This window comes from Vitis vinifera, chromosome 19, assembly GCF_030704535.1.
Source record: "Vitis vinifera cultivar Pinot Noir 40024 chromosome 19, ASM3070453v1".
Classification (NCBI taxonomy): domain Eukaryota; kingdom Viridiplantae; phylum Streptophyta; class Magnoliopsida; order Vitales; family Vitaceae; genus Vitis; species Vitis vinifera.
Window position 1 is genome coordinate 15,531,077 of NC_081823.1, and position 13,375 is coordinate 15,544,451.

General features: G+C 39.6%; 1 long non-coding RNA gene across 1 annotated transcript; it reads left to right on the plus strand.

Moving 5' to 3' along the window:
• Positions 1–1,671: 1,671 nt before the first annotated feature.
• On the plus strand, positions 1,672–12,777 carry LOC109121739 (uncharacterized). Its single transcript, XR_002029040.2, has 2 exons — positions 1,672–3,387; positions 3,524–12,777. It is a non-coding gene; the product is annotated as an uncharacterized LOC109121739 (long non-coding RNA).
• The last annotated feature ends 598 nt before the right edge of the window (positions 12,778–13,375 follow it).

Consider the following 13,375-nt stretch of genomic DNA (forward strand, 5'->3'; position numbering starts at 1 on the left):
TCATTTGTATCCTTCACATCCCTGAGATGTTTCGTTCTCATCATTCTAGCCACTTGCAAGTGGCTTTAACCCGACACCATGAGCCAGAAAGCATCTTGATCAGCTATCCATTTAGAGCCCTGAGCTCATGACCTAGAATCGTTCTTTTTATTTATGACCCAGAGTCATTCTTAGCATTTAAAGCCCTAAGCTCACCACCTAGAGTCGTTCTTCTCATTCGTGACTTAGAGTCATTCTTCGCATTTAGAGCCCTGAGCTCATGACGTAGAGTCGTCCTACTCATCCATGACCCAGAGTCATCTATACCTTCTAGAGTCCTGAGCTCCCAACCCAGAGTCATCCGTAGCATTTAAAGCCCAAAGCTTTTGACCTAGAGTCATCCATATCATTTAAAGCTCTGAGCTTTTGACCTAAAGTCGTTCATAACATCTAAAGCCCAGAGTTCCTAACCTAGAGTCTTTTCTTTCATCTGTGACCTGGAGTCCTCCCTTATATTTAGGGTCTCGTGCTCTTGACCTAGAGTCATTTATCCTATTTTTGACTTAGAGTCATTCATCTTGTCCATGACCTAGAGTCATTCATCTCATCCATGATCTTGAGTCATTCTTTTCATTCATTTCCATCTTTATGCTACTCATCATACATTTTTCTCCCTTCATTGTCATCCTTCCATGTAGAGTCATCCCATCCATGTCATTATGACCCCATCTTTTGACCTTACCTCTTCATGTGCTAGGAAAATTTTTTTGGTCTTTTTCTTTTAGTTCTTTAGTATAGTTCACTTCATTCCGTTCATTATTCCTATTTCAACTCACATTCTCTACACTCATGATCTTTACCGAAGATGGACATATTTGTAGATCCTCTATTTTGTCCTTCTAGCACACGTCTTATTAGGTGTTTGTTCGGTACTTTACAGAAATTCCCTGGTGGCCCATCACTATTCATGTAGCTTATCTTTTCTAGGTCACCTTGGAGATTTTGGTTGAGGGATTTATCTAACCCCATTGTGACCCTTGGCAGCCCTAATTTAGATGTAGGCACTGTTCTAAACACCTTAGGCCCACTTAGGTACACTTGGCCTATTAGGCACCAACTTAGGCCCACTTAGACACTTCATTGGGCTTAGTTCACTTAGGTTCGCTTAGGCACACTTGGCCCATTAGACATTTTTAGCGTGACTTGTATGACTTGCATGGTTGCATGACTTGCGTGGCTTAGTTTTATTTATTTATTTATTTATTTATTTTTATCTTTATTTCTATTTCTATTTCTATTTTTATTATTATTATTATCAATCACTTGTTTATTTTTATTTGTTATCTTCCTTTCTATATTATTTTTCTTATTTTTTTATTTTATTTTATTAACTTATTTATTTATTATTGTTTTACTGTTTTCTATTTTATTTATTTATTCATTCAATTATTTAATTTAATAATTTTCATGCTTTTGCAAGAAAACTTACCATTGAAATTTAAGGAAAGTGGGACTCTCCTTGGAAGGTTTTGAGGGGAGTTCGAAATTTTGAGGATTGTTTTTTGGGATGGAAAGATTGGGAAAAAATAAAAATAAAAATTGGGACTATTATGGGAGAAGGGACGATTTTCTCCATGGATGAAAAATATGGGTAGTAGAAGATGAGAGGCTGCTTTGACAGTGTGAATTTTCCTGTGAAGGGCCAAGGGCCATAGGAGAGATCAAGGATAGATGCACTATTACTTTGAGATGAAAGGATCATCACGAACCAAAAAAAGAACCAAAGGATAGGAAAAAAAGAAGCCCACAAGTTCTTGAAATCCCTAGCATCTCCCCTGGGGTAAGCTCTTCAGTGTGAAATCCAATTTATTTTATTTTCTCTATTTCTTTTCCTCTTTCATTTGCTATCATTAAGATTTGTTACTATTAATTTTGGGTGTTTCATAAATCTCCCTGACTCTTGATCCCATTGTTCCTTCTTTGTTTGTGTTCAAGGATCCTTCAATTCTTCTTTGTGATATTTGAAAACCCTTTTATTCCACTTGCATTTAAGCCCACCAATTTAGACATGAAGTGTGCCTTTTTTATAGTTCTTATTTTCTTCATTTATGTTCTTTCTTTCCTTTTTTTTTTCTTTTTTTGCCATTTTCTTCTTGCTCTTGGTGTTTGCACATTCTTGGGTGTGGGACTACACACTTGGACGTGAAGCCATGGGATGATGAGACTGACATGAAAGAGCTTGAGGCAACATTAATCAAATCAAGATTCGTGGCAAGACTGTGGCTACTGTATTGAGTCAGATGTTTTCCATATGGGTTTGGTTCTCCATCCTGAATTTGCAATATTAAGTATTTTGGATATCTGGGTTTGTTTCTGTTTCTGCATTGATGATATGTTGTGAGCATGGTGGGTTTGTGATGAAGGAAATGTGTATCACTAGGGAATTTTAATCTTCATAGAATTACCACCAGCTATAGTGGACTAGGACATGGTGATAAAGAACCCAGGCTAGTTCCATAGTCTATAATTGCGTTGATCAATGATATTTTTTTCCAGTGGTTCAGTCATCAGTAGTCACAGCCGCTAGAAAAGGGAGGCTTTCACAGGGGGGACTGGTAGCATGCATTGAGAACAAGAGAGAGAAAGGAAGAATTTTTCATTACTTTGGGTGAGAAGAAAAAAAACTCGTGTCCACTGGTCTTTGGTGGGTTTTGGAGAAAGAGAACCGATCTCACTTGAAGCCGAGGAATACTCCTCAAAGGTAGGTTCTTCCAGGCAACAATTTAGCAAGGACAATGGACACCCTAGAGAAAGACTCTGTGTTTCATCCAACAAAATTTGATTCAGAAACGTCCTTATAACAACCAGAAATTGATTCTGAAACCGAAGTAGTTGTGAGTGGCTTTCTCGAGACGTCGTTCCTAATTCCTGAAAGCATTTCAGATCAGTATGAGACTTCAGGATGGAAATTAAAGAACTTCCCATGACTGCCAGATTCAGTACTTTATTTGAACAGAGTGGTGTCTCTTGAGTTCTGGTATCATGGCTCTATGATATGTTTCTCGTCAAGTACAAATCCTTAGGTTATATTGAATAAAGTTCTTGTTTGTGTGATCCTTTAATAGAGATGTGTTGTAAGTGTTTTTGTCTTTATTCTTCTCGGAATTTGTGGGTTGATATGGAGGTTGATGAGGCTCCTTGGAATTCAATCATTTCAAGGTATGTGCATTGAGGAGAGGTTGAGGAGCACGGGAGTTGTTTGAAGAAATGGCAATGAGAAGGAATGTGGTTTGCCGGACTGCAATGATAAATGTGTATGGGAAAGAAAAGAATTTTGTTGGAGATGTTGAGTTTGTTTTTCAGATGCTTGTTTCGGCTGATGAGGTCCAGCTCAATGCGACAACAATGGTGTGTCTACCGTCTGCCTGTTCAACTCTCTGTAATTATGGAGTTGGAAGGTTCCTTTTGGTTTTTATCAATGTTAACAATATCCCTTTGAATGCAATCTTGGTACTGTTGTTATAGATATGCATTCTAAGTGCAGGGATGTGGAGAAAGCTTGGAGAATCTTTGATGGTGTTTCTTATAAGAAGCTGCCTCCTTGGAATGCCATCATTACTGGATATATGTAGCATGGACTTTTTGAGGAAGCAATAGATTTACACTGTCTCATGAAAGTAGTCTGTGAAACCGAATGAGATCACACTGGTGAATGTGTTGTCTGCTTGTGCTGGCTTAAGGGCACTGTAACTTGGGAGAGAAGTTCACCTGTACCTGGGTCTAAACGGGTTAGAGCTAAATGTGATTCTTGTCACTGTTGTGGTTTATATGTAAGCAAAACGTGGTAAAATCGATAATGCTTGTTTGGTTTCTATCAAGACGAGCGAGAAAGATGTAGCCTTGTGGAATGCCATGATACTGGTACTAGTTTACCATGGTGATGGAAATGACTCTTTCTTTAGTGGCTTTTTTTTTTTCACAGATGGAGAGGACTGGTGTGCAGCCCAGTGATGTCACATTCATTGGAGTTTTGTCAGCTTGTAACCATTCGGGATTGGTAGAAGAGTGAATGGTTCAGTTTTCTAGTATGGCCGACAAACATGGATTGTCTCCTAAACTTTAGCATTGTGCTTGTATGGTAGATCTCCTTAGCCAGGATGGGCATGGCGAAGAAGCATATGAATTGGACCAGAACACGATAATTCCACCTGACTCAATAATCTGGGGTGCTTTACTAAGTACTGGTTGCATCCATTGGAATCTAGAACCGACTGATACAATCAGTGAAACAATAATGGTATTACAGGATCCCAATCTGCAGGAAGGTGGAAGGATGAGGAGACAGGTAAAAGAGAAAAGGATCAAAAGGCCTTCTGGTTGTAGTTGGGTTGAAGTTGATGGTGTTGTTCACAGATTTGTAATTGAAGATACAACTCATATGAAATCTAAGGAGATCTATGGCACCTATGAAATTCTGGTTAATCATTTGAAGGCTGAAGGGTATGTGCTAAATTCTGGTTTCTCATGGAGGGATTGATTGATTCAGTTGATAGGAGAAGGCATAATGGGGAGCCACTGGCAATTGAGATGTGGAAGAACTTTCGGAAATATGAATTCTGAGTTTACGAATTACTGTATGAGTATTTTTGTTATGTCTAGAACAAGTGATTTCTAGAAGTCTCCAAATAGAAGAGATGAATCAGAGAGATCACCATGAAAACTATTCCAAACTTCATCTCTTTCACCACTGATTCATGGCCAAAGGATCAGACCTTCAGACACAGGACTTGAATTGCATAAGAAGGGCAGTCTGGGAATAACCCCTTTGAAACACCATTTGCAGAATAATTTAGTCTTATTCTTGATGATATTAGGACAAACTTGGACATGAAATGGAAGCAGGGATCTTCGCCAAGGTTCACACTCAGAGAATTATTCCATCTCTAAGACTCGGAACCCCATCAAGACCTCTTGTCAAATGTTCTCCTGTTTGATATCGCTTACCATTATAGTCATCTGCAGTGTCGGATTTCATTCGAATTCTTCAGACAACTCTCTGCATTCAGCCCATGGAGATGACAACCAGAATTCCAAAGCAGCAGCGATCAGACCAATACCCAGATTCCAATTGTTGGATGTGATGGTCAGCCATATGGGGCCCATCACTACCAATCTCCTCCCACTTTTGCCACCTCATCACCTCCATGCCATAATAAAGAAATACCTTTTGACAATGCATGGCCAGTCAGAATTAGTAAATTGTAAAGAACTAGGAGACGTTAATCCAGGTTGTCCAGCTCTGCAGCTTACTGGGATATTGTTAGGTGTGAAAATGAAGTGAAGAACCTAGTCTAAGCTCTCCAATGTACCCAAAACAGAACTAGCTCCAGAAGCCACTACAGAACTTGTTGAGACAGAAAGCAATCTACCAAGGCAGAAGGCAATATTGGCTAGTGGATTTGACTCATTGCCCTTGAATGGCGTGTATGATCAAGGAGATTACGAGATGGGTTCACTTGGAGAGTATTTGACAGGCGGCATGCATAGCTGGGACTCCATGCACATGATGTTGGTGGATATGGTAGAGATCGAAAGCTCCAATTTTCTGGGATTGGATATGGCCAATGACAAGAGCCCAGCTGGGGGTGAGACAACTCATTCACAACTTATGTTCTTCAAACTTCTTGTCCTTTCCCTGCTGGAAATTTACCTGCATGAAAATCCAGGTAAACCCCCGGTTTTGTCAACGTACTCAAACTTGGTTAAGGCATTTGTTAACGCACACACTGCAAAAGGTAACAAGCAGCTTGGACAGCGCATATGGGGAATTCTGCATAAGAAAATTTTCAAAGCAAAGGAATATCCAAAGGGTGAGGCTGCATTAGCAAAAGGAGAGTCCAAAATTATCTGAATCAAGATTTAGGTGGATTGAATTGATGCTTGGCTCGAGTATTGAAGAAGGAGATTAGTTGAGAAGTGCTGTTATTTAATTGAAGAAATTGTAGATTGGTGAAGCAGAGGATGAAATAGCAAATGGCACTCTTCTTCAGGAGTTCAAATTACCTTTTGCTGAGTGAGGTTTTGAAACTGTCGAGGTGGTTTTCTAAATTTGATTGAATACGAGATTCATAAGAATGCTATAGGAGCAGCTAGAAAATGGGCAGAAAACTGCATACACAGCTTTTGATCAAGTTGCTGAAATTGTGTGATTAAAGAAACTTACAAGCATCAGGTCAGGGAATGGACAAGTAATCATGGGTTTGGAGAATGTTGGCCTCAGAATGTACACGTGCTCGAATTCCTCAACTGCTTCAAATCACTTCCAGGTTTGACTTCAAAATCTTCCGAATTCCAATTCTGTTGATGGCTGCATCGAGTTCACAAAAATGATAGTACACACCAAATGAAAATAGCACCAGACTTGCCTCTAGATGGTTCCCCATCATCCCTGAATGATGTTCCTACTGAATCTACCGATGGATCAGGTCTAACTACTAATGAACCTTCTACTGATCCTGAGATTGAAGAAGCTCTGAGAACTGCAGGACTTTTGTCTGATTCCCCTCCCAACAGTCCACATCAGGAAGCTAAAGGTCTCAATGATGAAGATGATCTCTTAAAGGAAAATAGAGAAGGACTTGATAATACATTTGACATGGATTCTCACCTGGAACTGGATATATATGGTGATTTTGAGTACGATTTGGAAGAGTAATTTTGACAAGGAATTTGAAGATATTGAGGAGTGCCCCACCTATTACAGTGTAAACCACACCGTGAATCATAGCCTTCCTCGCCTTGTTCTCAAGGCCTGCAAACACAAGTTCCATTCAGCCAGCCTGTGCAAGTGGTCCTCTACTCACAAATCAGCTTGTCCATTGTGCCAGGCTCCATTCTGACCTAAATTGTTCAAGCAATGATGCTTCAATGGATATAACATTCCTTTCACGGGAAGGAATACGGGTTGATGGAGTTAAGTGAGTCACAATATAAACTCATAGCCTAAGCTTCGGTTGGATTTAAACCTTCTTTGGGTGTATATGAAGGCTGTTGAATAATCAGCCATATGAAAACAGATACACTGAATGGGGCCTTTGATGTTATCTACTGGTGTTTGTGACATTAATTTCAAGCTTAATGAGTTCATGAAATAGGAGTTCGCGAAGAAGAAACATGTTTCCTTTCAATGTCAACTTGCCTCCAGGCTATTATATGCTTTGAAGAGAAGTTTCTGGACCAAAGACATAGAGCTGAAACAAGAGGAATGTTGGTGAGAGAGGCTTCTAAGATGGCATCTGATTCTTTCATGGAGTATGTGCTAGCCCGAAAATAAGAGATAAATTAGTGGCAATCTCGAAATGAGCAGGAATGATTGGATTTCGCTGCCAAAGACTGAATTGTAGAGTTATGAGCCCTAGTTTGATTCGTTAAGGAGCTTGGAAATTGAAGAGAAGATCAGCAAAGTAAGGTGGTGTGCCAACGCCCAGTGGATCACTATTTATTCTTTCAACAAACAAGACAATTAAACGTATGGAACCTGGAAATCAGTGATCAATGTTTTAATATCATGAAACCATCAAACAGGGGAGAATCATCCAACTGTGGCTTCAGTTGTTGTCCGCTTGGCTGATCTATACAACAAGGTAGGAAAATTAAGGGAGTCCAAATCTTACTATGAAAATGCCCTTCGATTTTATGGAAAGCCCAATCCTGGAATCCCCTCAGAAGAGATTGCCAGCGGTTTAATTGATACTTCAGCTATCTTTGAACCCATGAATGAGCTGGAGCAGGCACTCAAGTTACTTCAGAAAGCCTTAAAGATATACGGTAATGCCCTAGGTTAGCAAAGCACAATTGCAGGAATTGAGGCCAGATCAGGGTCATATATTATATGATGGGAAATTACTCTGCCTCATGCAACTCCTGCAGCAGTGCCATTTCAAAGCTTCGAGCAAGTAGAGAGAGAAATAATAATGTTGACAGCCTGCACTTTCCGTAGAGGACACACGTATATAGAATCTCTACAAACAAGGTGCCGTTTAAGAAGGGCAGGCGATTGTGCCCCAATAATGAGATTGAAATTCCTGCTAGTGGTGTTCTTGAATCGGGTCCTAGTGTCACTTCTTCAAATCAGATAGCTGCAAGAATGTTGAACATCTATCCAGAGCCAAGTCAATCTCTTGCCAGAATTCAAAGGTCCAAGTCAACGGAGCAGCATCCATTATAGCTAAGGGCAAGGTCAGATTCTCTCATATCTGCCCAAGATATTGCTGTGCAGTCCGAGATAAATCATCCCGAAAAGTCGGGGTATATCCATTGCAGACACCTCCAAAGGAAGATATAAATTGGGACAAACTTTATACAGCTGAAAGACTCTCTAAGTCGGACAGAGTGAAAAATTTGGGGGGAATTGTCACTTGAAAAACAATAAATTTCCTCTCAATAAGGAAGACTTCACAGTGCCCGAGGAGCATGAGGATTCTCAAGTTGCATGCTTGGGGGGACTGGTATTGAATAAGGTTGGAAACACTTACTCAACAGCTTGTGGGTGAAGGAGCAAATAATTACAGGAAGCTGAACTCCTTTCGGAGGTGTTTCTCAGGACAAGAAGCTGCCTCATCTCCAACTATATTCATTGGTGAAAATCATGAAGCATCCAATTGCCTACGGAAAGGCACCATTGCTTACAGGCATCCTAAATGCGGCGTGCAGTTGCATTGATAATCCATCATATGACAACACCATTCTGTAAGTCTTGAAGGTGTTCGCTATTGCTATTTCACTCACAGAGCTTAGAGCACACAAGGAACCTTGTTGAAAGTATTTCGAATACTCTACAATGCTGCACTCAACAGCAAAAAACCATGGGAATCTCCATCTATTGAGGCCACGGGCCAAGTAGCAGCCATTGGCAGTAAGATCTCTGAGCATAGGTCTTTTGAGCTACAACTTGAAGACACCGTGTAGGGCTAGAGATGTCAAGGAAAACATCTTTAATGGAGTCGTGCTGTCATCAAGTTAGTTTTAATGGCGACATCAACAACGCTGGATATAGTTGAGTGCTCTTTTTGAATACAGTAGTATCTAGGATCAGAAACTAATGCTCTTGCCACAATTACACCTTTGATTAATGGAAGTGAGCATCAATCGACAAGCTCCCTTATGCAGGCTGCAGATAACTGGTTAAGACTGCTGAAGATGTAAAAGATAGAGCTCATGATGAGCGGGAAAACACAGAAACTAAACTACAGAAGAATCCAAAAATGAATTGTGAGAAAATAGACAAATTAGATGAACTTCTAAGCAAAGACTTGACTTCATGATTCCAAATAATGAAATTCACTGAACCAATTCATGCAAAAATAATTAGGGCTGTGGTGGGGGCCTAACATCCATGATATTTTCTTCAATATTTTTTTTTGTTTGATATTTAATTGATTGTACTTCCTCTTTGTGAATACATGAGATTATTTTACACCTACTATTGAGATAACCTTGTTCCTCATTTTAGCACTCAACTCGTTGTCCAGGTACGCTCTCCATCACCCCATTTTCCAAATTCCACGAATATCCATGTGTTTGTGTACTATGCCCTTGTTTGATGTTACACTTGATTGCCTTAATATATGCTTGATCGTTTGATTTGCTCTGATTAAAACAAATGTTGTGTGTTATGTGTCTACACTAACTTTGGTGTTTTATGATAGTGCTTAAGAAGCAGCCTAGTTATACACCCTAAATCTTCTTTATGATTATGATTGGTTTTTCTTATTTGGCATGCTATTTTTTTAAAATCACCTAGCTTACCTAGGTATCTATAATCAACCAATTAATTGCCCATTTTCCTCAACTTAGTTAGTAGACACCTTTGTAGGGCTTAGAGGGGTGTTACCTTTTAGAGGTATCTTCCCAATAGGTGACCTGATCCCCGAACCTAGACTTAGGTTTTTCAAAGACATGCTTTTTCAAAAACTACGAAGTCACTTCTTTAGGGGGTTTTTTTTTGTTTTATTTTCCCTTTTAAAATAAAATAAAATAAGTGGCAACTCCGACTTTTCCAAAACTAATTTTTCACCAATAAAAGCGAGTCTCGCCGATTGAGTGGGGAAGCACGTGAAAAATGTGGATCTACAGTTGTGTATAACCGATTGTTTCAACTTGAATGCATATAGGTTATTGGTTTCTTTGTTGAATTCTCCGTCCAAACTCTTATACTTGAAGTGAAGAGTGACTGTGAAGTGTCTGAAGCAATAGTAACATCCATAGCTGATGGTTATTTGGACTGAAGCATGCATTCAGCGCATGATAAACAAATTCCTTTTGGAACTGGCAGTATGTTGGGCATAGAGTTTGCTAAGAGAGGTTCTAAAACTGTTGAGGTGGCTCTCTATATTTGATTGAATGCGAGACATCATAAGAATGCTGTAGGGGAGCAGAATGCTGCAATTCTGGGTAGATGGGCAACTTTAATGATGGACAATATGAAGCTGCTGCACAACTTCATTCTCAAGCTCAGCAGATTTGTGTTGTTCTATATCCTAAGGATGCTGCAGAAAGTGGAAAGCTTTTGTGATTGAAGCAATTTTTTTCTATGCAGTGCCTCACTTCAGGACATTACTTCCAGATTCAAGGAGAGGAAATATGGGGGCTTATGGCAATGGTCTGAATTTCCCAACAAGATAGCAGTACAGTCGAATGATAGACATCCTACCCTTGCAATTCCAGAATTGACGCGATTACTGATGAACGATGAAGGACTTGGATAGGATGAAGCTTGGGATATGACATCAAAGGTATCTTCAGTTTGCTCTTGATGAATGAATGGGAATCACATACAGGCTTTGTCCTTTTGTCCAGCTAAGAGACCAACTGATTCATAATTCTGGAACAATACTTAGGTCATTTGTATATCTCATATGGAAATTGAGCTTTTGTGTTCTGGAGATCATGTCCCAGGTTTGAGAACCTGCTCAGGTTGGCATGCGAAGATCACCAATCAAATACCTCTAGATGGGCTCATAATTGGCCTTTGCTCCTAAATCCAGCAAAAAGAAAGAAATATTCAGCATTTGTTCAGTTCGATGGTGGCAAAGTCTTTGAATATATCAGATTTAGGCATCATGGGAGGAGCTCTAAAAACTGAGGATATGATTCTTCAACCTTCAGTACTCCAGTTATCAGAAATGGCAGCCTGGAGCTTGCAGTTGGTTCATCAGAAATGGGAGTGCTAGCTCCGGCAACCTGGCCATTTGCAATGGAGATGCTGCCTTATATTAGAAGCCGATGTCACCTCCAGCATCACCAATTCCTTCCCATGTCCACCTGTCACTCCAGAATGATCAACTGAATGAACTTGTGGTGAAAAATCAGCAAATGTCAGCAGTGAAAAGTCAGCAAGTTTCAGCTGATTATATACCAATGCTCAAAACGAACACTCCTACAGCCCAACTGACAATCAAGAACATGTAATTGGGCAATTTAAATGTCATATCAAGGATTGTGAGCACACGAAATGCTGATCCACACCAAAGAGATAGCAAAATAATGCTTATGTTCCCATAACACATCCATACAGTTGGAATAGGCCAAACGGTCACTCAACCGCTAACTATTCAGGAAGATCTTGACAGCTCCAAAAGACATCAGTAATGAGCAGATCATCCAACTTTGCACCCTCTATGTGGTGGACCTAGTTCATAGAATAGAGAAGAGAGAAGAAGCCTTCAGGAAGAATAAGAGGATAGTGGAGCTTGGTGTCTTCTTGGCAGCCACTCTCGAAAGTCCAGAAATGCAGGATCCATCAGAAAGTCTCTAGCTTACTGCCCATTTTCCTTCACACACGCGACTAAGTTGCTGAATCCTTTTGACTGAGGGTTAATTCCTGATTATGGGCAATTTGATACGCCTGAAGAATGAGGATTTATCCGAGGAACTGGACATCTGAAAATCAATTAAGATGCGAGCATGCAGTTGAAGAAAATTGTTTGTGAGCAAGTTGACAATAGAAACAGAATTCAGATGTTAATATAAGGGAATTTATTTCTACACATTCTCAAACCAGATGTGGACCCAGAATTCATAGAAGAGAGAAGAGATCATCTTCAGGAACCAATTTTACCATATTCAATCTGACAAGACAGCGAAGCCGGCACTATAGTTAAACCTGGTGATATTTCCATAATTCATGTTCGTGAATTGCCTAAGATTAAGGGAAAAATTCAATCATTGAAGAGCTGCAACTCTTGGTTCTAACTTGTAGCTTGACTTTCGATAAAATTGGACATACTTTCAGACTGAAGTGTCATAACAGGGTTATTCAACATGAAGCTGGTTGTTTCTTAATTGTTTTCTTGCACACTGAACATTCTTCCTGGGAATGAATATTCTAAATTTCTGCATGAGTTCATGTCTGCTGTCAAGCAGAACTATAAAAAAGGGTTATATAGTTTAAGGATTCTGCAAACCATAATGCTTTTGAGCTGCTTGCAAGATACAACACAACTCATCTTGTCTCCAATGGTGATATACAGGGAACAACATCTATGGTTTTTGAGAGGCTTGTTGCCGCACTGAAGCTACCCAGTGGTATTTTGGCTGATCACAAATTTCTATTCCTTGGTATTAAGGAAGTAGAGATTGGGATAGCAAAGCCTATAGTCCTTGAGATATTGGAATAGACAAGATGTCCATACTCTAAGGCAACATATTCCATTATAGATTCCTCATGCTTCCGGAGCAAACTCAAATTTACTTTCCAATTCTCAATCAGTTAGGGACTGGAATATTCAAATTATTGAGCAGCAAGGTTCAAAAGATACCCATCTTGATGTATTTTGGAGTGAAGGTCACTGCTAGAGACACCCATCTTGGAGGAATGGATTTTGATGATCATATGATGAACCATTTTGCATAGGTTAAAACGAAAGTTCATAGTTGATCCTATGGCTACTGACTTGGAATCTATTCCATCCTTTGAGCATTGTTTTTCGAGGGGTTCCGAAGAATATGAGGTGGTTATTCATGAACCATCTAGACATACACAAAATCCCTTCTGACGAATTCATTTGAGCAAGCGTGAATGTTTAGAAATTTCAGTTACATCGATAAAAATCTTATGGAGTCGAAGTAGGCAAGGAACTCCAACATCACTATTACAGTTAAGCGCTTATGTTGGGAGTCATTATGTAGAGACTGGATGAATTGGGTTCAGCAGCATCTAATGCCACTGAAGGTTTCTTCCATAATCCAGAAATTCCAAAAAGGAAGGAAGAAATTAATGGCTAATAGATGCATAAACCAGCAACCCATGTTAGCAAATTTTTTTTTCTAGTGCCAGTTTGTTTTCACTCTACAGAGATAAAGAAAATGGCTCCATCAGCAATGACTTGTAACACAG